General features: G+C 33.8%; 1 long non-coding RNA gene across 1 annotated transcript; it reads right to left on the bottom strand.

Annotated features, from left to right (window-relative positions):
• Positions 1–957: 957 nt before the first annotated feature.
• Positions 958–4,663, bottom strand: LOC311080002. Its single transcript, XR_014605492.1, has 5 exons — positions 4,602–4,663; positions 4,150–4,209; positions 3,697–3,770; positions 3,516–3,559; positions 958–2,217 (listed from the first exon to the last, which is right to left on the bottom strand). It is a non-coding gene; the product is annotated as an uncharacterized lncRNA (long non-coding RNA).
• Positions 4,664–4,984: the final 321 nt, after the last annotated feature.

Here is a 4,984-nt window from a genome sequence, read left to right as displayed (position 1 = left end):
TAAATTACTAAAACATGTAAATGGATGTCTGGACTATTAAACTGAGAGTGCACTCATGGGTATGGGTGGATGTAAAACACAGTAGTTTGGTCAAAATTTTAAATTATAAATAATAACTAGGTGAGATTCAGTTTTTACAATTTTTGGTGATGTCCCCTATTGGTGATTGCACCAAACGGTAGCCCTCATGATGGAAGAGTTCAAGAGCTTTATATAACAGTTGGTTTCATCATTGTAGCCCATTCAGTTGCTGAATTATAAGACTCACAAAATGCATCAATGTCAAAGTTCAGAGGTCAATATTTCAAAGCAGGAGCCAGGTACAGCCTTCAGATTGCAATGCTGTTACTCGGCTGATCAAGACCTTTCCAGTGATGTGTTTGGTTTAATCATATGACAAAATAAAAATGTTCACTCTGCCCACTCAGCCCTTGTGTCATGCATGCATTCCAAAGACACATGAAGTGGTCTAATGTATAAATGTTAATTAAAATGTATTTGTTGGACACAGTTGCCAAATTCATTAATGAAATGTTTATTTTGACTATTTGAATCACAGATGTCACTGTGGGCCTCTTGGAACGTTTCTTTTTTACAAACGTCTGATCTGATTTAATATGAATTAAAATACAGAGGTGAGTTACATTAAAAATCATTATAGATATCCAGTGTCCATCCTCCCATCCTATACTTTTATAGTTCATAATTAAGTGTTTTTATGCTGTGGTCATATGGCTAAGTGACTTCAACCGTCATCTAATTTACCTTACATATGTAATTATATTACACTTCCCATTGCAAGAGCAATACAGTAATTAGATTTACTAATTACTTTTGTGTTACTTTGAAATCTCACACCAGCCTATACCACAAGCAGAGCAAGATACCAAATCATGAGGTCTGATTCAGGGTCAGTTTCACAAAAAACTAAAAAAACAACACATATTAAAACCTGGTCCTTGACCAAAAGACACCTCAGCTCTCATGATATATTTCAAAAGTCCAGTGCTCAAGTAACTGAAGTAAAGATAATTTGATTACAATAGTAACTGTAATGTGATTTCTAAGATTATACATGTAATCCTGTACATTACCTTGTTAATGAAAGACATCTGTTTGCAGTAATCTTAGTAAAAGTAATCTATACACTGTTGTAATAACAGTGCCATCTGAAGAGGAAGGGGAATCCAGGGACAGCTCCATCCAGGACAAAAGTAAAGTCACAAAATGTATGTCATAATGACACAACACATATGTACAATGCTTTATGAGGTCACTGACACACTTTTAAAACCATTTTTATTGAACAAAACTTCACAATGTGATTGGTAGGACTTGCAACAGTTCACATTATTTTTTAATTATGGTACAATTACTCAACACATTATGTAATGTAGTTTTACATATATTTAAAACATGTATTTGTTATTTCCCAAATTTGTCAATCTTTATGTAAAAAAGCTTTGTATAGTTGTATAACAGGTTGCCATTTAGAATCATGGTGCTGTATGCAAAGGCATTTCCATTGTTTGACAGATGAAATGTGTAGGCAAAATATGTGATCAATTAATTAGTGTGGATGATTGATATGTTTCAATAGCCCAACACTGACAGGACATCATGTGTTATTCATAGGAGAGACAGTATGGTTTCTATATAGAGAAAAGTTAAGGACCAAAAGCTACGAATGTTTTTTTTTTTTTTATAAAACTATTCTCTGAATAAATTCCCATATATATTTTATGTTGTCTTGGATGCTCATATAATGAAGTGTACAATTCAATAAATAGTGTATCTGAAAATAAAGAACAAATTCATTCCTCAATGTTTTATTGATGAAAGCACAGTAAAAAAAAACGACAAATCATAACTAAAGCCACTCAAAACTGACAATAATTGGAGTGCAAAACATGAAAGTATTAATACCCAATACAAAGTGCAAAATGAAATACACCTGAAAGAGGCAATGACAGGGTCCAGTCGCAAGAAGCGTTTATTCACAACAGTAAGAAAGAAAGAAAGAGAGAAAGAAAGAAAGAAAGAAAGAAAGAAAGAAAGAAAGAAAGAAAGAAAGAAAGAAAGAAAGAAAGAAAGAAAGAAAGGCAAACTATTACAAAAAAAAAAACATAACAGTGCTCCAGCAGCTTCTTGGGCACCTGACGGGAGCACTAACAAGTGTCCATATCCGCTACCCACTCCAATGGCCACTTCTTTCCACTATAACACAATAAGGAAATATGAAATTAGATGTTTTGGTTCTGCAGATGAACTGTAGACACAAAGACACACATTAAGACCCCTGTAGCTGTTTTCCAATCGCTGTTTTAGTGGGGTTTCATTACATCACAGTAGGCTAATGCTAGTCAACTACAATGCAATGAAAGCCTTAATTGTTATTTTAAGACAAGAAAATCCTATAATCTGTTATGTTTCTGACATGAATCACTGTTTGGTGTGCACAATACTCACAATAATAAGTGTTTTACATTTTTGGTAGGTTTATCTATACTTAGGCCAACTGCTCAGTTTTAGAGACAATTCTATTTAAACAAATCAATTTTTTTTATTTTTTTGTAACTCAAAAATGAGGAATGTGAAGTCCACATTTTACTGTAAGACAACATATGTGACAAATGAAGATCACAAGCTGACACTAAATATATTGATCCAGTTATTAAAGGGATAGTTCACCCAAAAATGAAAATTCTTGGCAGAACAAAGCAGAACAAAGAAACTCATACAGGTTTGGAACAACTTGAGGGTGAGTAAATGATGACAGAATTTTCATTTTTGGGTGAACTATCCCTTTAAGTAAGGCAGTAATGTTGTAACAGACAATTTCTGTATCTCTGTATATTAGATTTATGAGAATGAGGTCCTAAAATGAAAAATGTCACCGATTACATTACTTTTCAGAAACTTAAATAAAAATGAGCTCCAATGTAACTACAGATAAGCCATCCGCAAGGTAACAGTGGAATTCAAAGTTTTGAGTCTTAAATTGCGTTAGCCTTACGGCAACAGGTCATGTCTCCTTTGCTTCTCTCTTGAAGCTTCAAATATATATATATGACTTTCACATAATGCAGGCCGTGTAGTTTGGGCATAACATCTTAATCAAGAAAAAAAAGAAATGAATTAAGAGAAAAAACTAAATAAAGTGTCTTAGTAAAGTGTTGGGCCACCAAGAGCCACCATAACAACTTTTTGGACAGAAGTTGTTATGGTTTTGGACACCACCGTCATCAAAACACCAAATAAAAGCATATACTGTATTTTGGACGAATGGAGCTCCCCAGATTTCAGAGACTTAGAGAATCTATGCCAAAGAACATGAAACTCTTCTGGTGGCACGTAGTAGCCCAACACCTTATTAAGACACTCTGTGTTGGTTATAATAATATATTTATGAACTATATAGACACATCTTACTTTAATCTTACCTAACATATGTCAATAGTTTGTGCATGTTAAAATTAATTGACTATGTGTTACCCATGAGAAGTCGTACATACCAGAGTTTGCATGGCTCCCACTCCACTTGCTTCCATTTTTGGCCCTAAAAATAGTGAGACTTTTTCAGTTTAAAATGTTTGCCATGTTTTGCAGTTATACCAATCACCAATACTTTTTCAAGACCATTACACCAATAAAAGAAGATTATGTAACCTGTATAGTGTTTTAGTGGTATTTAACCTTGATAACTCTGTATCTGGCAACCCTCTTCACAGGGTAATAATCCTGGCTCCCTGTCACTGTATGTGGGCATTCTGAAAGGAAAAAAAATATTACATTCACAAAGCTTAACACTACAAAAAGCCATTATATAATGATAAGTGGTTATTAAGCTATCATGGGATGTACTTAGTTACAGTTTTCACATTGTAGTTATTATGGAACAGAAGTTGTATTGAACACTGGTAATTTACTGTAATCAACACAAACTTTAGGGTTGGGCAGTTGTGATAAATATATAGGCAAACAAATACAAATACAAGTTAAATCCATGAATTCAAATTAATCTCTATTGTGCTGCCTGGGAATCGTTAATCGTTAATTTCTCATAGCAGACTAACATGCTTTTCACTGTGAAAACCAAAACCAAAAAAATGTGTACTTTCTGACTATGTACAGTATACATCAACACACCTTTCCTTTTATTTGGCCGCACAGTAATGGGAGCAGGGCAGCCTCCTTCCACAACTTCCACTGTCAAACAAGGTAATAACAACTAATTTAAATGATTATGGTGTGATTTTTGCAAGGATTTGAATCTAACAAAGAGCTGTGGAATATGATGTGTAGGCCAGGACATCTCTGCAGCAGCGCAATATTTAATTTAAAATGGTATTTTAACACAAATTTTGCCTTTAACAAATATTGCACCTCCTGTGATTTGAAAATTGCAGTATATTGCGATTTCGATAAGATTTTGATTAGTTGTTCAGCCCTATACTGTTAAATAAACAAATGAACAAATGCATTTGGACATCGACCAAACCTAATAGGCCACAGCCAAATGCAAATACAGCCTTCATGAAGACTCACAACAATTAATATCAATCCCAATGTATGGATTTACACACAGTACATCAACACACCTTTCCTTTTATTTGGCCGCACAGTAGTGGGAGCAGGGCAGCCTCCTTCGACACCTTCATCTGTTAAATACAGAGAACATTTAAAATATGTAAAAAAAATGTTTTTAAATGTGCAAAATGTTGCATCCATGTCAACCAGTTTATAATAAAGACTGGACTTTATTTGTCAAAATATTTTTCTAAGGTGAGAGAGAGACCTTTAAAAAGTGCTCTTTAGACAGACCAATTTCGAATAATACAACCAGGTTTCCTACACATTTCAAAATGCCAGACTTTTATGTAGGTTTTTCAGAACATATTAGAGATCTGAGTACAAATATCTAGATGTTTATGTACATGAATGGTTTTAAAATCCAACTATTAACATGTAAGTTACTTTCTGA

Source organism: Abramis brama, assembly GCF_963993115.1.
Source record: "Abramis brama genome assembly, chromosome: 1".
Classification (NCBI taxonomy): domain Eukaryota; kingdom Metazoa; phylum Chordata; class Actinopteri; order Cypriniformes; family Leuciscidae; genus Abramis; species Abramis brama.
Note: the sequence above shows the minus strand (reverse complement) of the source record. Positions and strands in the feature narration are given on the sequence as shown.